Raw genomic sequence first — 24,178 nt, 5'->3', positions numbered from 1 at the left:
TTTCTGGAGGCGTGTATAGTTCCATCGCCTCATTGACTACCTGTTCTTGGAGTGGATTAAAGGTAGTCAATGCTAGCCGCCAGTTTGGGCTGTAACGGCCGTCCCGCTCGCGGTGATGCAGTGTAGCGGTTTACCACTCCCAGCAGCTCTTCCTGTTCCTGTACCCCCAGCATGCTATCGTGTTCTTCAGCCACTGACCCCTGTTCTTGACCAGCCCAGTCCTGGTCGCCAATGCTCCCCTCTGATGAGGGTGATGCGATGGCCAGTGCTTGGTGATGCACTGTAGCGGGAGTGCTTATACTCCCTTGGCGGGCTTGCCCCATCTCCCTGAGCAAGTCCCGCTGGAGCATTTGCTCCATGAGCCGTTCCATGCGGCCCAAAGGTGACCTCTGCCGCTCTCGGGCGGTGAGTCTTCCGGGCCGGACTCATCAGAGAGAACCGGCTGGACCGACTTCTGTTTGGCCTTGCCTCCAGCCCGTTGCGGTGGTTCGAGCTGTTCAGCTAGCGGCGCTGGGCTTGGCTGTACAGAGCTTGCGTTGGTGACTGTGGACCGTAGCGAGTGCGGTCCAGGTGCCGCCGGTCACCCCCCCACTGCTAGGACCCTCCTGGGCCATCGCAGCCGGATGGGGTACGACCTTCTTTGTTTGTCTTCCCTTGTTCATATTTCTGTAAGGTAAAGCAGAACAAGGGTTCCAAAATACGACATCAGAGTAAGTTTACTTACCTGGAGGTCCCGTTTTTAAACTTGTTGCGGGAGAGCTCGTGCTCCCATCCGTCGCTGTTGCACTGCGTGAGATGCTATGTCGCGCATGCGTGCTGGCGGGGTCTTCACGTAGTCACTCACGTGAGTCAGAAGTAAAATAGCCTGGTAGACACGAGCCTGAACAGCACCTTGCGAACCATCACTGGGTGCCTTCAACCTACTCCAATCGAGCAGCTCCCTATACTTGCAGGCATTCCACCTGCAGGGATCCGAAGGCAAGCAGCAACTGTGGCACTATCTCGTTGTGCCATGGACCCAGATAGATCACCTCCTTCATCAGGCTATCAGCAGAGAGCAGAGGCCACCCCGACTGAAGTCCCGTCACCCCTTTGCTCCACATGGAAAACAACTCCAGCCAACTGAGACAAAAGCACACTGGATAGCCACCAAGTGGTCACAGGAGTGAAAGGCAACATCATCTCCATTACACAGCTATGTCTCTTCACCAGATAAAAGCTGTCCAGGGTCTGACGCCCCCAGAGGAACATGGGTGAAGGTCAACAGACTTTGTACTGGAGTTGGACGTTTCAATGCCAACATGTGGAGATGGGGACTCTGCCAGAGCTCAGCCTGTGAATGCGGAGCAGAACAACAGACAGCCAACCATGTCATCTCTGGGTTGCCGCTCTACCACCCACCAAATGGAGCTTGATGTGGAGACAACAACCTGGCTGCTCAACACCCGGCTTGAGATCTAACTATTCCTTTGGTTTATGTTTCATTCGCAAGAAGAAGAAGGAGAAAAAGACCAGGAAGCGCACACATTTCTCCCCAAGCCCTCTGCTTCCATCTATATTAATTCCTCTGGCTTCATAATTCACACTTCTTCCATCCTTTGCTCGCACCTTTTATCGTTTCATCTCTGGCCTTTGTCCAAAAAAACCCTCTGGCTTTCTTCTCCCTTCCCCCTTCCCAAACCCGCATCACAATTCGTCTGAAGAAGGGTTCTGACCTAAACTGTCACCTATCCATGTTCTTCAGAGATGCTGCCTGATCCCGCTGAAGTTACTCCAGCACTATGTACTCCATGTTATACATATTGCATCGAGAGCCTTGCTGAAAAAGAGAAGACAACCTGTTTCTGCAGCGGTCCAAGGAGCCCTTCAGTTGCACATGTGATAGCAGTGAAGAGGAAAACCATGGTGATCGAGTCAATTGCAAAAGACCTGGATGCAATGATGCAACATTACAAATGAGATCATATGCATGTTTAAAGTTGCAGTGCATCTTAAACACCATATATCATCAGATGTACCTCCAGACTCACATAATCCACAAGGCACCACAACTAGCCATTAATCCATCAGCAAACTCCATTAATTAAGGCTTATATCAAACATATTCTTTGTGCACCACTCCATCGCAATCGAGCATCACTGCAAGCCACTAAACAGTACAATATTCAACAAGTACAATGTAATCATCAGTAAATCATAGGAGAGATATCCTGCTCACTTCCTTTACTCTTGCAGGTGGCAGCAATAAATACCAGGAAACAGAAGTGCCTTTGATGCCCATTAATAACTCCCTGATCAATGACAGGGCAGACACCATGGATTATGACAGTATCTACATACTTAATCATCCTTATCACATCCTACACCCCCTCCCACCCCCCATCCCCCCCCCCCACCCCCCCCCCCTCCCCCCCCACCCCCAATCTCACACAGTCTCTTGATTTATGTCCCACAGATGTTGCAAGTGGTTCCACATTTCTCTTCCCCCATCCTTGTGCAGGAACTTCAGATTGGCCAGGTGGTGATGGAAGAACAAGGAAGAAGTGAATCTGAAGACAATCTGTGACATGCTATAACCCTTCAAGCTGTCAGATCAGATGATCACATTTTCTGTAAATAGTCTGAAGTAAACCATGTTGGCAAAAGACATTCTCAGATACTTAATTTGTTGATGCATTTACCAGTACAGGTACTTCCGCATTAAGACGAAGCACATTGGACAACTGTCGTAATTATCAGGACTGTATATGTGATCTTAACATCATGTTACCCAAGAGCAAATATAAGTTTCTGGTCCCTCTGGATATTTTTCTCCTTTAGAATTAACATAATGTTTGTTTTGATTCAATAGTTAATGCAGAACCTGGCATTTCACTGACCCAGATATATTTCAGAATCTCAATTCTATTAGGGATCTGGCTCAGTAATGATATTGGATATTGGTTTATTCAATATCATTATTGAGCCAGGTCCCTAACAGAATAGAGATTCTGAAATAGATCTGGCACACTCATACGCCAGGCCCTGCATTAACTATTGAGCTCAAGAAGTTCCAAGCAGTCCTTAGTTCCTTCTAGATTTTAGGTTATTTCTCAGGACAATTTTTAAGAAAATAGAGTAAAAATAGTGTAAGAAATAAAATAATGGTGGTATCCACCTGAGACCTTCCAAAAAAAAAATTGTCTTCACTTGCCAGTTTATCCAGTGATATCTCCCTCTGGAAGAATGCAAATCTCAAGGTCTTTTGTTAATTAACTGTCTAGGCTACTCCCATTGTGGCACTGAGAAAAAAAGGAAATTCAGCTTTCAATATGGTTTATTCACACAAAATATAAGCTATGATTCAATAAAGTTCCATAAGAACAGATTGCCTTAAAACAGTAAGTAGAATTGTAGAAACCAAATAGCATTGTCACAATTATAAGTGTAGGTTGCTGCCACAGACACACAACAGAGCTGATAATTCAAATATGCTTTAATGCAACTTGCTGCAATTAAACTGAATCGAGATTTCAGGATGTATGACTCAATAATATTCTCATTAAAATATTCTGACAATAGAAGTGAGCACAGGATATTCCTTTTTTATATAATTTTATTATGTCGAGAACAATGCTTACCAAAGGAGGTACAAGGGAGCTTGATGCTTGAGAGGATGGATGCTAATTTTAGAATACTGTGTCAAGCATGCATTTTAGTTTTGCAAGTCTGTCAACCCTGCTCAGAATCTTTCAAGAAGTTCACCTTTCAGTTTTGTAAACCCTCAGGGCCGGCCTTAAGCCAATTGGACAAATTGCTCATGGGTGCGGGGATTACTCTGCTGCTTAGGTCGTGCTGTGCGCTACGCTGGGCTCCCTGAAGTTCTAGAACATGGCGGCGGCGGTCATTATCCCCGCACGGGTCAGCGCGATGTGATGGTAGGCCATTACTCCCTCTGGGATAGGCCGTCTATGGAGACCTGAGATTCCTCCGTCAATCGCAGGGACTCAGGGAATCGTGATGCCTTTTCCTCGCTGGTGATCCTGATCCCACTTGACGATGTCTGGATGTCACGGGGGACGACCTCCTCTCCGTCTCTACCGCTCGATCGTCTGTCACGCGGGTGGGTGGGTTTTCCTTCGCTGAAGCCATGATAGGACGGCCCTCTGCTGCTTTTGACCGTCCTCAGATCGCTCCAGGACTCGCTCGGGTCCACGCCAGCTGCAGCCTCGCTCAGGCCCGGCACCTGGTGGGGAGGCTGCTGCGATACGACCTGGGTAGGTGCTGCCTCTACCCCCTCACCTCCCTCTCTACCCCCTTCCCGGGGCAGAGAAAGAGAGAGAGGGAGGGGGGTAGAGAGAGGGGGGGAGGTGAGAGGTGGGGTGGAGGGTGTGGGGGTGGAGGGAGGGGTGGAGAGGGGGAGGTGGAAGGGGGTATGGGGAAGGGGGGGGGGAGAGGGGGAGGAGAGGGGGGAGGGAACGGGGGCTCCCTCGGGTACCTGCTGCCTCGCTTGTGCCCGGTGCCTGGTGGGGAGGCTGCTCCTTACAACCTGGGTAGGTGCTGCCTCTACTCCCTCCCTCTGTGTCTCCACCCTTTCTGCCACCCCCTCCATCTCTTTCCCCCTCCTTCTCTGCCCCCTCCCTCTCTACCCCCCCCCTCACCATCTTCCCTCCCCTTACTCTCTACCCCACCCCCCCCCTCCATCTCTAGGGAGTGGTGAATTTTGGGACCTCTGGGTGAGTGGTGGAGTATTGCGTTCAGGAACCAGCCCTCCCCTGTGACGCCGCTCGCCCACCACCCCTCAATCTCCACCCCCTCCCTCTCCCTCTCTACCCTCCTCCCCTTCCCTCTCCCTCTCTAACCCCCTCCCCCTCCCTCTCCACCCCTCCCTCTAGCTGCGCCTGCGCAGTTGAGGGTTATGCGTGAGTGGATAGGGTGGGGGATGGGGTAATAGGAGCAAATTAATAATATTAATATAATAACAAGGGGGGTGGTTAGTGTGTGTGTGGGGGGGGGTGGTTAGTGTGTGGTTAGTGTGTGGTTAGTGTGTGGTTAGTGTGTGTGTGTGATGCCGAAGGCCACCTCCCACCCCACCTCTCCCCTGCAGCCGCGCGTTGAGGGGACGGGACTCAATGGGTCCCACTTGGTCTAGTAACTATTAAAACACTGATGTTAGATGTGGATGTGTGTGGTGTGTTGTGTGTGTGTGTGTGTGTGTGTGTGTGTTGTGGTGTGTAGTGTGTGTGTGTGTGTGTGTGTGTGTGTGTGTGTGTGTGTGTGTGTGTGTGGTGACGGGACGGTGGTGCAGCGGTAGAGTTCCTGCCTTACAGCTCTTACAGCACCAGAGACCCAGGTTCGATCCAAGCTACGGATGCTTGTTTGTACGGAGTTTGTACGTTCTCCCCGTGACCTGTGTGGGTTTTCTCCGAGAACTTCAGTTTCCTCCCACACTCCAAAGACGTACAGGTTTGTAGATTAATTGGCTTGGTATAAAAATGTAAAAATTATTAAATTTACACAGAGAGTGGTGAATCTCTGGAACTCTCTGCCACAGAGGGTAGTTGAGGCCAGTTCATTGGCTATATTTACGAGGGAGTTAGATGTGGCCCTTGTGGCTAAAGGGATCAGGGGGTATGGAGAGAAGGCAGGGATGGGATACTGAGTTGGATGATCAGCCATGATCATATCGAATGGCGGTGCAGGCTCGAAGGGCCGATTGGCCTACTCCTGCACCTATTTTCTATGTTTCTATGTTTCTATGTGTATGTTTATTTGTTTGTGTGTGATCACATCTACTTGAAGAAATTATGCACTTACGGGAATATTTTTACATATTCCGGTAGAGATTTACTCTCTGGTGTCAAAATCGGCTTACCTGAAAAATTTGAGCTTTATTTCTTGAGTTATTTATGAAAATGTCCACAAATGTTTGAAAATAAACGAGATGGCCACGTCACAATTGCTCTGCTATATTCCATGCGCTGCTAGTGACGTCGTCCTCCGACCCCTCTATTCCCCCCCCCCCGGGCTCTGGATTGAAGCAGCTGAAGTCCTTTGGTTGACGAGACCCCGCTGCTTGCTACCCGCTGCCCACTGCCCGCTCCCTTCCTCCTCTCCCCCTCCTCCTCCTCTCCCCCCACTTTCCCACTGACCACTCCCCTCCCCCTCCATTCTCGGGCCCTGAAGCCTGCAGTAGCGTTGTTACAAAACCTACCATCAGTGGCACTATAGATCTGCCACTGCCTGTTTTTGCGATTCCGGAAGCTTTGGGGGAGGGGGGTGGGGGTTAAAATGCATGTTTGTATTTAGTTGTCGGAGAGGGATTTCCTCGGGCTGCTAACTGATGAAGAAAAATTGTTCGGGCTTCCGTTCCTGGTCTATTTAAAAAAAAATTGCTGGATGATTTAATCGCTGAATTGAACTTAAACGCGACTAAAAATGCCTTCAAGACCTTCAACATCACGGATCGCAATATCAGGACAAAACAAAAGGTATGTCATTTGTTTAACATATTATCTTGCTTTTCGGTGTGGCTTCATTTTAATCTTATGATGCAACGGCAACATTCCAATCGATCACATTCCAGAAACATCCACTCTCAAGATGATCAAATTAATTATTTTTTTGCACATTCATGTCATAAGAATACCTAAATTATCTATATTTTGTGTTGTTATCTATCCATGATCAATATTTTCATACTAAATATCCACAATACAGTTTTAGTCAGATTTATTGTGCAAAAAATAATGATTTTGATTAATTTGAGTGGATGTTTCTGAATTAATTTATGGGAATTAAACATTAAATTCCTTCCATTTGGCATATAAATTCATGACAAAGTGAGATTTTAAAATCATGTTATCTTGTGAATTCTTGTGTTAAAAATGGGAATAGTTTGTTATTTGGATACTTAGGCTATTTAAAAATGTATCCTTTTCTTAAGAAATGGATAGATGTTTAGATCTAGTAATTGAATTTAGGTGATTAGAAACTTCAAATGATAACTTATTTCTGTTAATGCTGTTCAGTGTTTTTTTTCTTTACATTTTAATCAGATGTCTCCAAAGAAGAAATGCAAAATTGTCAATCCAAATGCCCAGCAAAAGAGACTGATTTAGACAGCATTCGTAGAGATTATCCGAATTTGGATTACTCCAAATGTGATGACCTACAGGACATTTTTAATGGGAAAGTAGTAGGTAGAACGGCATGCCATGTGTGATTTGAAGAGCAAAAACGTAGTTTACAATGCCAAAATTGAAAAGGTGAGGAAAAACAAGATGTACAGAGTTGCTTATTGGTTACAATCTGAGGAGTTTGATGATGCTACTGATTATGATATGCCAATGTACCAGCTAGCACCTGATCTTCTCCATAAAGACTTGGTCTTTTGCTAGAAATTGTAATTTCTTTACCTGTCTGTTACGGACTTACAGCATATAATACAATAAAATTAAGTTCTGATCTTGAGAATATCACATTTTTGAATTTTCAAGGCAGTCTGGGTGTTTATTACTATTTCCGTCACAACGATCAATTTTGTAATTAGCTACAATTAGATAACTAACTAATTATATGCTTTAATTTCAAGTCATCCAAGTAAGATGTTTCATATTTGTTTCAGAATGCTTCAATCTATAATAACAAAAACATTCATTCAGTTCTCTTAATTTTCAAGAACGTTATGGGCTTTTGACTGTCTTCGATCACAGCTTTTGTGTTAAGTCTCCCCCCTCCCCTCCTCTCTCTCCCCCCTCTCTCTCTCCCCTCTCTCTCCCCCCCTCTCTCCCTCCCTCTCCCCTTCTCCCTCTGTCTCTGCCCCTCTCTCTCTGCCTCTGCCCTTCTCTCTCTCTGTCTCTGCCCCTCTCTGTCTGTCTCTGCCCCCTCTCTGCCCTCTCTCTCTAACCCCCTCCCTCTCCAGACGCACCTGCGAGTTGGGGGCTATGCGTGAGTGGATAGGACAGGGATGGGGTAAAAGAAGCAAATTAATAATAATAATATAATATCAAGGGGGTGGTTAGTGTGTGTGTGTGGGAGTGGTTAGTGAGTGTGGGGGCGGGGCTGGTTAGTATGTGTGTGTGATGCTGCAGGCCGCCCCCACCCACCGCGTTGGGTGATGGGGCCCAACAGGTCTCACTTGGTCGTCAATAAATTTGAGTGCAGTACACTTTCTTCCTTCATCTAGGTTATGAACCAACGGGTGGCACCGCAACGGCTACCTACCTCAGTCTGTCTCGTCCTTTTCTTACTTTGTTATTTTTTAGTATGTATTAAATGTATGGTTTAGAGTATCTTTAGCTTTGTTTTATGTGGGGGGTGGGGGAAACTTTTTTAAATCTCTTACCACGACGGAGAAGTGATTATTTTCCGTATCGTATCTCCGTATGTACTGCAGCCTAACATCGAGGAGCTGGCAGCATCTTGTTGGGGATCAACTTTGGGAGCTCCAACTACGGGAGCATGCAGGACTTAACATCATGGAATTGCCGGTCCATGTCAGGGATCGACCTTGGAGCTCCAACCGCGGGAGAATGTGGACATTAACATTGTGGAGCTTGCGGTCCCTTGTTAAGGACAAACTTTGTGAGCTCCAGGCCGTAGGAGCTTCGACTTCTCCCAACGTGGGGGCTTCGATCACTGGCTGCGGGAGCTTCGATCGCCCCGACTGCCGATGGTTCGACTGCCCCGCACGCAGGAGAATAAAGAGGAACGAAGATTAGATTTTATTGCCTCCATCACAGTGAGGAATGTGGAGAATCTGCTGTGGTGGATGTTTATGTTAACTTATGTAGTTGTGTGTCTTGATGCTTTTTTTTTGGTATGACTGTATGGTATAAATTTCATTGTACCTTAATTGGTACATGTGGCAAAAAATGACCTTTGAACTTTTGAAGCTTTGACTATAGATTTTAAATAGTTGAGGTTCCAGTACTAATCTCTGCAACACATCATCCATCACAACTAGTAGAGCCCCTGCCTCACAGTGCCAAAGATCCAGGTTCAATCATGATCTCATGTTCTGGCTCCGTGTAGTACGTAGGTTCTCCCTGTGACTGCACGAGTTCATCTGCTTGTTCCAGTTTTCTCCCACATCTTAATGATGTCCATATTGATAGGGGCTAATGGTCCTGAGTGTGATGGAATGTGTTCGAATCTGGGTGGTTGATGAGAATGTGGAGAGAGTAAAAATAAGATTAACGTAGGATTAGTGTAAATGGATTGTCAGCATGATCTCAATGGGCCAAAAAGCCTGTTTCCATGCTGTACCTCTCTATGAATCTATGACTCCAACTTGCCAACCTGTAAATAACCCATTTTTCCTGACTCTTTGCTTTCGATTATGTATATATAGCATACGCGATGCTGTGACCAGCCTTTTTTGTGACAACCTTTTATGTGGCACTTATTGAACGCTTATTGAATGCTCTTTGGCAATCGAAGTACACCACATCTGCTGTGCCCTTTAACCTTCCGATTCACCACAACTTAATCTTTAAATGAAAGCTCACCATTTATTTTAATGTCTTGCCATTGCTTCCTTAATAATGGATCTCAGTTTTTTTTTGCTAGACAATAGGTTTGTGCTACCTTGTCCCTTCTTTTGAATTGTGGCATTATGTTTGTTGTTTTTCAATTCTTTGGAACTTTTTCAGAATCCTGGGAATTCTATAAGATCACAACCAGATTCACTACCATAGCACATTTCTGAATAAAGCCCATTGTTGATTCGGATGTTAAAATTACACAATGAAGACCATATGAATGAATAATCATCAAAGTAGCTGAAATAATAATTTGGACAATCACTCCATTTTGCTAACGGATCTGCATTTTTTTAAATTTACGGATTAATTCATCTCTATAGGTTTCCTTAGAATTTTCTTTTTATTGAATTTTATCTTCTGAGTTCTCACTGTGCAAACCAGTCATCTAATTTGGTGGGTAAGCATTTGATAAAACCCTCAAGCGATAAAAGTCAATTAAAAAGCATCTGAGTTAAATACAGTACGCCAAATGAAACTGATCATTTTTAGATGATTCAACAATTTAATGATAGATCAAATATTTTAGATGCTCCATGGAAAGCAGTTTCATTATTAATCTTTCACTTGTGGCATCAGAATATTAATTTTGTATCGATGGATGGAATTAAAGTCTCCTATCTAATACTCATTTAAAGCATATTCTGTAATGGTTTGTGCCATGGACTTGACTCAGTTTTCACAAGATATAAATTCATAGCAAAATTGGGCAAAAGCTCATATTAATCTGCCAAAGACAGGGTGACACGGTGGAGCTGCAGTAAAGTTGCTGCCTGACCATATGGGGGCTGACTCTACGGAGTTTGCAAGTTGTCCCTGTGACCATGTGGGTTTTCTCCGAATGCTCCAGTTTTCTCCCACATTCCAAAGACTCACCATGTGTTATGTGTGAACAGGTTGCCCCTCAGGGCCCCTTTTAAATATTTTACCTCTCACCTTATACCTGTGCACTCTAATTTTGGTCTTCTTGAGCTATGAAAAGACTGTGACCATTCAGCTTACCAATGCCCTTCGTGATTTTGTATATACATTTCTTCTGGGTCTGTACAGGGTAGAAATAAGAATGATGTTTCCACTTGCTGGATGTTGGGAGTCAGGTGTCATGGTATCAAAGGTGAGGGCTTTGCTATTCCAGATTGTGACAAGAAGAAACGACTTCATCCTGACGTCAGTGAATGTTTAGAATCCACTCAAGAGGACTCTTAAAGCTCATTTACTGAGTATATTCAAGATAGAAATTATAGATTTTTAGATATCAATCAGATTAATGGAAATGAAAATCAAAAATCTCCAAATGCTTGTTTAAAATAAATCCTTGCAGTGTTGTTGTGCTGCTGAGAACATGCTGGGAAGAGTCACAGGTCAGATAATATCTGTGGTAAGAGAAACAGTGCTAGCATTTCAGTCTGAGGATAGTTATCCTGTGCTAACTCCATATAACCTTTCAAATGTCCTCGAATATTTTGGTTTTCAAAAATCTTTTCATCTTGGAGTCAGAGTCAACAATTGGCACAGCATTATTTGCCAATTTTGGAAGATAGTTTCAAATTTTTACCATCTTCCGCTTACAGAAATGTTTTTGGATTTCATTCTCAAAAACCTCCTTGAAATCATATGAATGTGACCCCTAATACTAGTTCTCCAACCAGCAAAACAAGTGTCTCCCTTTAATATTTTAACAACTTTAATTAAATCACTCCTTAATCTTCTAAACTCCAGGATGAATTATCCCAGTTTGTATAATATCTTTTGAAAATGTAAATCTCCCAGTTGAGGCAGAGCTATTCAATTTACTCCTCCAGAGGTAAAGACTAAAGGGGCTGTCCCACTTGGGCGACCTAATTGGCGAGTTTAGAAGAGTTTGAAAAAATGACATGTTGAAACATAGAAACATAGAAAATAGGTGCAGGAGTAGGCCATTCGGCCCTTCGAGCCTGCACCGCCATTCAATATGATCATGGCTGATCATCCAACGGAGTATCCTGTACCTGCCTTCTCTCCATACCCCCTGATCCATTTAGCCACAAGGGCCACATCTAACTCCCTCTTAAATATAGCCAATGAACTGGCCTCAACTACCTTCTGTGGCAGAGAGTTCCAGAGACTCACCACTGTCTGCGTGAAAAATGTTTTTCTCATCTCGGTCCTAAAGGATTTCCCCTTTATCCTTAAACTGTGACCCCTTGTCCTGGACTTCCCCAACATCGGGAACAATCTTCCTGCATCTAGCCTGTCCAACTCCCTAAGAATTTTGTAAGTTTCTATAAGTTCCCCCTCAATCTTCTAAATTCTAGTGAGTACAAGCCGAGTCTATCCAGTCTTTCTTCATATGAATGTCCTGACATCCCAGGAATCAGTCTGGTGAACCTTCTCTGTACTTCCTCTAAGGCAAGAATGTCTTTCCTCTGATTTTTGGGGACCAAAACTGTACACAATACTCCAGGTGTGGTCTCACCAATACCCTGTACAACTGCAGTAGAACCTCCCTGCTCCTATACCGCTTTTCCGAGCTCCGCAACGGCGACTTCTCCCGCTGGAATCGCGGGTTTAAGGACATGGAGCCGGGGACTATCATCGCCCGGCGTGGCTTAAACGGCCTCAGGACTTACCATCGCCCGCCGGGGGCTTTAACATCGGAGCCCCAGTTCGCCTCGACACTGCAGTTGGACTGCTGAACCAGGGGAGAAGGAACAAAGAGAAGAGATAAAGACTTTGCCTTCCATCACAGTGAGGAGATGTTGGAGACTCATTGTGATGGATGTTTATGTAAACTGTGTTAAGTGTGGGTCTTGGATTGTTTTGTAATGTAAAAAACTGTAGAAATGATATTTCGTTCAAACCTAGGTTTGAATGACAATAAATTGCATTCTATTCTATACTCAAATCCTTTTGCTATGAATGCTAACACACCTGCTGCACCTGCATGGCTACTTTCAATGACTGGTGTACCATGACTCCCAGGTCTCGTTGCATCTCCCCTTTTCCTAATCGGCCACCATTTAGATAATAGTCTACTTTCCTGTTTTTGCCACCAAAGTGGATAACCTCACATTTATCCACATTATATTGCATCTGCAATGCATTTTCCCACTCACCCAGTCTATCCAAATCACCTTGCAGCCTCCTAGCATCCTTCTCACAGCTAACACTGCCCCCCAGCTTCGTGTCATCCGCAAACTTGGAGATGTTGCATTCAATTCCTTCATCCAAATCATTAATATATATTGTAAATAGCTGGGGTCCCAGCACTGAGCCTTGCGGTACCCGACTAGTCACTCCCTGCCATTCTGAAAAGGACCCGTTTACTCCTACTCTTTGCTTCCTGTTTGCTAGCCAGTTCTCTATCCACATCAATACTGAACCCCCAATACCGTGTGCTTTAAGTTTGTATACTAATCTCTTATGTGGGACCTTGTCGAAAGCCTCCTTCGACTATGTAGTGGACCTCCTTCCATGTCCTTCGACTATGTTGAAGACCAGCTTCGACTAGCTATCACTAGCTATGACTGACTTCGGGAAAATTGGACACCGAATAGTGGAGAGTGAAGACGACCTCCTTCGATCTCCCTTCGACCTCCCTTCGACCTCCCTTCGACAATGATGAAGACTATCTATGAATATCTTTGACTACCCTCGATTACCTACGACTAACATGCCGACCTACCATGACCTACTACTACTAAACCTACGAGTAAAAAATTATCGATTTTTTTCCATAGCGACATTTTTTTACTCGCGGGCATTTTTTAACATATTGAAAAAAAAGCCGCGACCTAGCTGAGGCCTTGAGTACGCGGAGACCACTCTCGAGCATGAAGGAGAGTTACGAAGACCTCCTATGACCTCATGCCGACCATGCTGCGAGTATGAGTCGAGGGCAAACTCGCCAGAACTTGCGGATTAGTTCGCCCAAGTGGGACAGGCCCTCAACACTTCATTGGCCTTTTTGATTCTTTTCTGTACCAGCTCATAACATTTTAATGATCTATATGTATAGAATCTCTAGGTCTCCCTGAACTGCTATCATTTCCAAGTTATAGAAATATATTCTTTTCAGTGGATTTTGGAATCATTAATGTCCATTTGTGACCGTTTTGCATGTTTGAGCAATCTAGTAAGGTATCTTCCTTGCCAATGAGTCCCCATTTGCTGCATATGATACCACTTATTTCTGTAATGAGTACGCTTGGAATAGTAACTTCAACTGTTGTAGCACGATTCTGATCTTTCCACATCACCACTTGTCACATTCTGCCAATTTGAGCAACTTCTTCTTATCCTTCCAAGTCTGCTGGCAGTCGTTCAATTTTCCAGCTGGGTCAATAATTTGTCTTAAATCCGATTAGTTCGCCCTTTAACTACCAGTCTCATGCAAGAAATGTTATCAAATACCTTCTGCAAATGCATAAAAATAACATCCATAGGTATTCTCCTGTCCACTATTTTAATCTTCTCCTCAAAAAATTCAATCAGGTTTTTCAAGCATGACCTACACTTTACAAATCTATTCTGGCTTTGTCTGATTAACTGAACATTTTCAATGTTCTTGGTCAATCTACCCTAACTTAAAGACTTAAGTAATTTCCTGATAATGTGTTAGGTTTAATACCTATCATTTCCTGATTTCCTTCTCTCACTTTTCTGAAACAATGGGCTGACATGCATTTTTCAATTCAAAAGTATAGTTCATTCAGTGAGCAAACTTTAGACATTTATAGTGAGGGCATTTGCAAATACCTCGCCTGTTTAAAATCATGGATAGAAATAATTTATCATGAGCATTTGCCATTCTCTTTCCATTATTTACACCAGCACAATTGGGGTTGTTTGAATAACTACTGGCTGTAACTAGGCAGCATTCAGCAAGCTGATGAGGGGATATATATGTTCTGCACTTATAATAATAATAATAATGGATGGGATTTATATAGCGCCTTTCTAATACTCAAGGCGCTTTGATCTTTTGCTCCATCCCTGGACTCATTGAGTCTGAGGGGATTCAGTAATATCCTGAACTGGAGGCAACATAAACCACATCTGGCCCCCTTGCTTTATTTCAGCCAGAGCTGGTTCATCCTGTGTGGCTTCATTCAATTGAGTCAGATTGCTCACTAATAAAAAGGTAAATATAATTGAGTTTTTTTTTTAATTTTCTGAATATTTATGTGCTAATGAATTGCCAGATAAACGTATTTTGATTGAATTCATTATTTTTATTTAAATTTTTTAAATAATTTTATTTTTGTAGTTCAACACCAATTGTTTTTAATATTTCTGAATATCACAAATATTCAAAAGTAATGAATGTGTGTGACCTGTTGTGAGATGTCAAAAACCCTGCAGATGGATGTGTGCAATAGAGCCCTGGTTGCCAGCCACACCTTGCTCTGCTCATGAACTGAGCCATTAGGTCACTTGGAGCTCAGGTGTGCATAAGGTTAAGGGCCTGTCCCACTTTCACGACTTAATTCAAAACCTCTGCCGAGTTTAACGGATCTAAAAATAAAATGAAGATCGTGGTAATCTACGAACTCCTACGACCTTCCACGACTATGTTCACAAACTCCTACGAACTCCTACGAGTATGCCTACGAATTCCCACGACTATTTTGATGCCCTCCTTCCGAGTAAAAAATTGCAATTTCTTTCATCTCGACCATTTTTTTACTCGTGGACATTTTTTATTGGGCTGAAAAAAACGTCCCGACTTACCTGATGCCACGAGTACCTACGGCTAGCATAATGGGCCGCTACGATATATCTATGAACTCCTACGGACTTGTTACAAACATTCTGTGCGTTTGAATCAAGGGGAAAATGCGGGAGAATTCGTGAATTACCTTGTGAAAGTGGGACAGGCCCTTTAGTACGACTGTGGTGGCTGATGCTGAATTTTAGTGGAGCACTGGGAGGGATCACGTACGGTCTGCCCCATCTTTTTGTCTGCGTTAACTTTGGCAAGTGCTTGTCCCTGATTCAATGCTAGTTTTTTGTCATTACTATTTATATAAATTCCAGTGGCAAGTAAGTATCCAACAGATTGCTAGTTTCCTGCTTTACCATGCAATGGTTATCGTATAATCAGAGAATTGTAAAACCAAGAAATGGGTCCTTTTGACCTACTTCATCCATGTCAATCATGATGCCTATTTATGATAATCCTATTTGCCTGTTAATTTGTTATCCATTTTAAGGAACCCACATTACTCCTCACCTCACACGTATAGTTAATACAGTTATAGAATACATTGCAAATTCATCTTCCTTTCCCCTTTATGAGGTTTTTAGTATCTGTATTGACATCTTTTGCAGTTTTATACATCTATCCTAATAACCACTATCTGTATGATTATTTGTCTTTTTGTGTGAGTTCTTTCAATTTCATGTTGTTTCTTACTTCTTCAGTTTTCCATAGTTCTCTATTTTGACAAGTAAAACTTTGTTATTTTAGATTATAAACTAGTTCTTTATTACAGGTTATTTCTCAGTGAATATCTCCACTATCATCCTGTGTCCTTTTGCTATTAGCAATTGTGCCTAATTTACAATGGACAATCTCAATCTAATTGCATGAAAGGCAGGCTTACTCAGTTAAACCTTGCCAGATATTTAAGTTTTCTCCCTTCTAAACATTGCATGGAATGTGATTTAAATTTGAATTGCTTCAGTACTTGGATAGTAGAAGAATGAAACTTATCTTCAGATTCAACACAAGAGGCTGACTAGCCCGACTTATCCATTGGACAGAGATTATTATCTATCTATCTATACATAATTAAAGCTCTGATCCTGTTATCTTCCGGTTGCGTGGTCATTCTATTTGCGAAAATACGTTCACGATAGCACTACGATTTTTCGCCAGCTTACTCACCATTCTCCTGCGCTGCGATTGAACCAAGTTTCGTTCCGATCAATGGTCTAATGTAAACTTTTAGCGAGGTTTAAAAATCTTAAAAACCGCGCATGTGCAGATCGATCTCCTCTCCTGCCATCAGTCTTTTCTCCTGTCACTCTGCAGGACGGTCCGCCCCTTCCTGCGCCAGCGTGTCTTTATTACTGGAGTGCTGGATGCTGGCGGAGGATTCCAACCAGACACAATTTTCGGAGGGACTGGGAATACCCGCCACGGGAAATGTCGCCAAACGGAAAGTGGAGAATCCGATCTCGGCAGCCGACAGCGAACCAGCAACCAGCAACCAGCGACCGCTGTCAGTCCGCTCCAACCCTTTCCCCTCTGGACCATCTCGCTGGCTTCTGCCCCCCTCCCCTGTGATACCCCCCACAACCCCCGTTGGGCGAACAGGTTGTGTTGGGGGGAACGGGTGAGTGGTGGAAAATTGCATTGGGGAATGGGTTGCGTTGGGGGACAAGGCCTCCCATGTGACTGAGACCCAACGGGTCCCACTTAGTCTAGTGGTTTGTTAAAATGTCAAAAAGAATTCTTACCAGCACCATGAGGTATCACAGTCCAGCATCCATACATATACATTCTTGTGTTAAAGAGAATTAATTATATGTACTCAACATTGTTGTTTTGAACAGGCTATGCAGTGAATCCATACACCATAAGAAGAGCAATCTTGTGCTCTTAGATCACGTATTGGCTCATCTCTTGATTTTATATTATTAGCCGAGTCTCTGGAGTGTCTGATCACAACTAATGCAACTGGCACTTACATTACTTCAACAATTACAGATTGCAGCAGAAGTAGACGCCTTGATGCTAGATTAGATGTCAGTCCAGTTATATGTTACATGCAACTACAGGTAAATATAGCACTGTATAGAAACAAGTAACTGCAGATGCTGATTAATACACAAAAGGACATAGGATATAGTGCTGGAGTCTGAAAAAGGGTCTCAACCTGAAACGTCGCCTATCCATGTTCTTCAGACCTGCTGCCTGACCTGCTGCGTTACTCTGGCACTTTGTGTCGTTTTAAATATAACACTGACTGTGGATATACCCCAAGCTTCCAGTAAGCGGATGACAGGTCCTGTAGCCTACTTGGAAATAAATTATTTCAATGGTCAGTTTCGTGCATGATCTCCTGCTCTTGAAAATCTGCTATTGTTTAGATTAAAAAATTTAGAGCTGTTCACCTGATTCTCTCATCAAAGACAAAAACAGAGGTTTTCACTGAAGTGAAGCCCACAAAGTGAAAAGATTAAATACATTCACTGTATCCTGTGTAATACAACCACTGGTCATTATCAATATTAGAGAAACAAGACCCAATAGTTAGAGCTGTTGAATTACAGGTCCAAGGATCTGGCCTGTCTTTGTGGAGCTGGTGTGAGTTTCTGCTGAGTCTTTCAGATTCCTACCAAAGATGTGTGGGCTGATAGATTTATTGGCCACTGTAGATTGCATCTAGTGTGCAGATGTGTGGCAGGAGAATTGGTGGGGGTGGGGAGTTAAGAAAAAAGTGGGAGACATGTAGATGGGTACTTGTACGTTGACATGTATGCAATGGGATGGAGGGCGTATTCAATGCTGTGTGATGTTATGACTAAGAATAGAACAGTCATCAAGAGATGACTTGATGAGGAGTACATGGACAGAATTAGTAAATATACAGATCACCTAAAATGGCAAAACTAAACAGCTTGAAATGGAAACTTTCTTAAAACCCTGAAGAAAAGAAATAGTTGTTATTGTTGGAAACTAGAACAAACATCGCAACTGGGAATTGTAGATTACATCTGTGTTGGAACAGACTCATATTTGATTGCCAGTCTGAACTGAATTAGCAGAATCTGCAGTTGGTTTACTGAAGGACCTTCTGGGTCAGGGTAGGAAAACATGATCAGTGTATCTATTCCTTTCCACTGTTTTGGGGTGAGGAGTTAGGTGTAATGGTGGCTATAGTTGGACAAAGCATTTGATAAGGTCCCTCATTGGAGATTAGTGGCCAAAATTAGGGCACATGGTATTGGGGGTAGAGTGCTGACATGGATAGAGAAGTGGTTGGCAGACAGGAAACAAAGAGTAGGGATTAACGGGTCCCTTTCAGAATGGCAGGCAGTGACTAGTGGGGTACCGCAAGGTTCGGTGCTGGGACCGCACCTATTTACAATATACATCAATGATTTGGATGAAGGGATTCAAAATAACATTAGCAAATTTGCAGATGACACAAAGCTGGCTGGCAGTGTGAACTGTGAGGAGGATGCTATGAGAATGCAGGGGGACTTGGACAGGTTGGGGGAGTGGGCAGATGCATGGCAGATAGAATAGAATAGTTTCTTTATTGTCATTGTAACATGAACCATGTACAACGAAATTGTAAAATGTCAGCCAGTCAGTGCACCATTCAAACATTTCTAAAAGCTAACGATACATACAAGGTAAAATATTTAAAAAAGATAAACAACTAAAATAAATATCATGAAAATAGCACGCATAAACACCCAGCCCTACATCCTTCTGTCGATTTCACAGTCTCTTAGTATGTATCGCCCCTGCGTTCCTTGGCGGCTACATTTAGTGCCTTTATAGCAGTGGGGTAAAAACTGTTTTTAAGTCTGTTTGTCCTTGTCCTTGTAGATCTGTACCGTCTGCCTGACGGTAACAGTTCAAACAGGGAGTGTCCGGGGTGGGAAATGTCCTTTATAATACTCTGGGATTTTTTGATGCAGCGGGAACTGTGTAAGTCCTCCAAGGTAAGGAGAGGGCAGCCGACAATCCTCTGGGCGTTGTCAATGGCCCTCTGGAGCGCTTTCCTCTGAGCCGCTGTGCAGCTGGTGTACCATACGCATACACAGTATGTTAGGATGCTCTCAATGGAGCACCGATAAAAGGACAGCAGCAGTCTCTGAGTGATGTTATTATTCCTGAGCACCCTCAGGAAGTGCAGTCTCTGCTGGACCTTTTTCAGCAGCGCAGAGGTGTTCACGCTCCACGTCAGGTCCTCCTCAATATGGATTCCCAGGAAGCGGAAATCCGCCACCCTCTCCACACAGTCCCCTCTGATAAGTAATGGTACCATGTCCGTTTTATTCTTTCTGAAGTCTATTATTATTTCCTTTGTCTTTAAGGTGTTGAGGAGCAGGTTATTTTCTCCACACCACACTGTCAGCTGAAGTTTAATGCGGATAAATGTGAGGTTATCCACTTTGGTAGCAAAAACAGGAAGGCAGATTACTATCTAAATGGTGTCAAGTTGGGAAAAGGGGAAGTACAACGGGATCTGGGGGTCCTTGTACATCAGTCTATGAAAGTTAGTATGCAGGTACAGCAGGCAGTGAAGAAAGCGAATGGCATGTTGGCCTTTATAACAAGAGGAATCGAATATAGGAGCAAAGAGGTCCTTCTGCAGTTGTACAGAGCCCCAGTGAGACCACACATGGAGTATTGTGTGCAGTTTTGGTCCCCTAATTTGAGGAAGGACCTTCTTGCTATTGAGGGAGTGCAGCGTAGGTTTACAAGGTTAATTCCCGGGATGGCGGGACTATCATATGCTGAGAGAATGGAGCAGCTGGGCTTGACACTCTGGAGTTTAGAAGAATGAGAGGATATTTCATTGAAACATATAAGATTGTTAAGGGCTTGGACACGCTAGAGGCAGGAAACATGTTGCCGATGTTGGGGGAGTCCAGAACCAGGGGCCACAGTTTAAGAATAAGGAGTAAGCCATTTAGAACGGAGAAGAGGAAACACTTTTTCTCACAGAGAGTGGTGAGTGTGGAATTCTCTGCCTCAGAGGGCAGTGGAGGCAGGTTCTCTGGATGCTTTCAAGAGAGAGCTAGATAGGGCTCTTAAAAATAGTGGAATCAGGGGATATGCGGAGAAGGCAGGAACGGGGTACTGATTGAGGATGATCACATTGAATGGCGGTGCTGGCTCGAAGAACTGATTGGCCTACTCCTGCACCTATTGTCTATTGTCTATTGATAGTTGAAATGGTTATTGTAAAGATTATCACATAGAGTTATGAACCATCGTGGGGCAGGGAGAGGATGACAAGTAACAACACACAATTAATGTTTTAGATATCAGGTAAATGAATTGACATCTGATAACTAGGTTGCAGTGGAAAATAATTTTTAAAAACAATAAATACTCAAGGTGATCTTCAATGATTATGAATGAAAATAGACAATGTGGCAGATTATTATTTTATTCGAACTTAGGCTTGGGATATAGGTAGAAATGTTATTATGTTGTACAATGATTTTATGTAGTGCACAGTATTTTTTGAAATATAAGGGATCTACCATGTGTACCACGATACCTTCTAATGTGCTGTGTGTGTGTGTGTGTGTGTGTGTTTATCACATACAGTGGTGGGTTTATGGAATGAGCTGCCAGAGAAGGTAATTAATTAAGGTAATTAACTATAACAATATTTACCAGGTACTGTAACAAAATCGGGCCAAACATGGTCAGGTGGGTCTCGCATGGCTGGGACATTGTAGTCGACATGGACATGTTGGGCTGAAGGGTTTGTTTCCATACTTGATGACTCTATGGCACATCTCATGCAGAGGCTGCAGAGTGGACAAATTATGTTGTTCAAGAAGGAACTGCAGATGCTGGAAAGGTACACAAAAATGCTGGAGAAACTCAGCGGGTGCAGCAGCATCTATGGAGCGAAGGAAATAGGCAACGTTTCGGGCCGAAACCCTTCTTCAGACAAATTATGTTAATTGATGCCACTGATACGCATTAATATACGCTGCAGAAATCCAATGGTATGGCAACTGCTCTGGCCAAGATGTCAAGAAATTACAGAGTCCATCACACAAACTAGCTTCCTCCCCCCTCCCCCCAACTCACACCAATGACTACATCTACACTCATGCTGCCTTGGGAAAGCCAACATACAGTATCAAGGACCACTTAAACCCTGGTCATTCTTACTTTCTCCCCACCCATCACGAAGAAGATACAAAAGCTTGACAGCATATACCAACACATTGAAGATCACCTTCTATTTCTCTGTTATTAGATTTATGAATGGACCTCTTGTATGCTAAGAATTAAATCCCGATCTTGTCGCCCTTACCTGGTTTTTTACTTTGCACTTTCTGTGTCACAGTAGCACTATATTCTATACTCTGTTTACGTTTTCTTTTGCTTTGTCTCATGTACTCGTGCATGGTATGATTTGCCTGGTTACACTGTTATTCGGTACACATGACAATAGTAAACCAATGCCAGTACTAATGGATCTTGAATAGAAGAGCAGGCTTGTACCAGGAGATGAAGGTCTACTCCAGGGTAAGGTAGAAAGCTGTCTCTCGCTACCCTGCTAAAGAAGGATCCACCAATGAAGCAAGTCCCTGAATGAAAGTGCCTGTACATGATGAGTTTATAAAGAATAAATAGAGAGGGGCTGCTTCCATGAATCGATGGGTTCAGTTCAGGAACCTAGAGTTAAAGTGTTAGACAAACAATTCCTGGAAATGTGAAGAAAACACATTATTATGAGAGGGGTCATGAACTGGAATGGATTGCCATAAGGGTGTAGGAAAGAAAATCAATCAGACTTTTAGAAGGGAAATTCAGAAGCAATCTGACATTCAGAGATCTTAAAAACTATGAAAAATGAAATACATATTTAACATTTTGGAAAAATAAAAGTAAAGCAAGCTGAAAATAAATAATTGTGTCAATCTGTTGCCCCAAATCCACTGCTAATGAAGAGGCTCCCTGTGTATTCTCACAGAAATCCCAATTTTTCATCATTTTCACTGGGATAAATTGTCAGTGGCATCTTCTGTCTTTTTGCCCCTGCCGCTGGCTGCCCCCTTCCTCCTCCAACTGATTTCTAATGGGGCGCAACAGGCAGTCCGATTTTTTCTGGTACTCGGGCTGCTGAATCTTCGCTTCCTCTGGTGCTGGATTCAATCCAGCCCAAGCATAGCAGTTCCCAATAGAAAGGAAGGGAGCCATAGGCACTCAGGTAAAAGGGAAAAAATTATAAGGATCTTATTATGTGTTTGGGTTAGTCCAAATGACTTTCATTAATTATTAGTGCATTTTTATTTTATTTTTTTTATTTTGTTTACCGTAAATGTTTTTTTATTAGATTTTTAAACAAATGTACAATTTACAAGGGAAGGTAGAAAGCTCAAACAATTTAAAAAACACTTAAACAAAATTATCAAAATAAAATATTAACATTTTTATCTATAATATATTCAACCTCCTGCGGTGACCAGCGTTCACAGAAGGCCTCCACAGTCCCCGTGGACACCGCATGTTCCCTCTCTAGGGACACGCGGGCACGGACGTAACCCCGGAAAAGGGGCAGGCAATTATTAGTGCATGGGAGTGCTATTTTAACACATAAATGCAGGGCAAAAATATTTTTAACAACTTTTGTTCATGGGCTAAGATTTTTCCAAACATTCAAAGGCTCTGACCACACTGCCAGATTTGTCAGACTCTGAGCAAGAGTGGTGGATGGGAGAGGTTGATAATGGAATGGGCCATGTAGGGATCTGAGAAGGGCCTTGTCAGCTGTTAACACCATTCTGTGAGAAATGTGTGTGACCCTGAGTAGGGAGGGGTGGGAGATGAATGAAAGGAGGAAGTGGAAAAGAAGCAAAGGGGGAGGCGGGAGTGTAAAGAAAAGTATGCAGGCAGGAGTGAGAGAACTTCAGAAGGTGAGTAAGGTTACCAGAAATTGGAGAGTTCAAAGTGAATGCTGTTGGCTTATAGGCTCTAAGTGCAATATGAGTTGCTATTCATTGAGTTTTGCATGTGGCCTCACTCTGACAGTGGAAGAGGCTAAAGACAGACTGGTCAGTGTGGAATAGGAAAAGGTATTTAATAAACAGGCAACTAGGAGCTCCAGGTGAACCTGTCAGACCGCAAGTATTCGGCAAAGTGGTCGCCTCCTCATCACCCAGTTCCTTCCTGTAAATGATGGATGTAACACAGGTCTAGAGTTTAAGTCATCCTTAATTGTAACACATAGTATAATGGTACAGCAGGTTGTTAGTTCATCGCTACTGCTTCCAAGACCACCTAATGTAGGAAGTGGGTGTTAATATAGAGTATACAGTAAGGCGGGGTCAATGATGCTACTCTACTATGATTGGTTCACATGCAATAACCAATCTACATCCTTCCCCGTAAAGAGTAAAGATGGTTAGGCAAAGGTAAAACACGCGGATTTAAACATACTCGCCGTATCTGTCAGGTGGTCTACTAATATGACCCAAAAGCGTACGGACAAACCCCTCTCCCTCCGTACCAGAAACGTTCGTGGGGAAGGGAGGCAGTGTACCCGGAAGGGAGAACGCAGCTGGGGACACTTTGGGCGACTGGTAGAGTGAGCATGCGGGAGCGGTAATGTTGTTGTTAGATGGGGTTGCTGACCGTGGCGGAGAGCGGGACACGCTGGGACTAGTGATAGCAGCAGCAGAGGGTTTAAACAGCAGGGGTGGAGCAAACGGATCGGCTGGAGGTGGACGAGGTTCTTTTACGAGTAGCAAGTGTTGGCGACTCCGTGTGTATAGGGCACCATTGACGTTGACAAGGTAGGAGCGGGGTTCCTTAGACGGGCTGACGACGAAACCCAGACGAGAATGTCCCACAGCAGTCTGCAAACGGACGAATTGACCCTGCAGTAGCGGCTTCAGTGGTTTACTGGACTTGTCATAAGAGCATTTCTGGATGTTATGTTTCTCCTGAATGC

Source organism: Amblyraja radiata, chromosome 12 (assembly GCF_010909765.2).
Source record: "Amblyraja radiata isolate CabotCenter1 chromosome 12, sAmbRad1.1.pri, whole genome shotgun sequence".
Taxonomy (NCBI): domain Eukaryota; kingdom Metazoa; phylum Chordata; class Chondrichthyes; order Rajiformes; family Rajidae; genus Amblyraja; species Amblyraja radiata.
Note: the sequence above shows the minus strand (reverse complement) of the source record.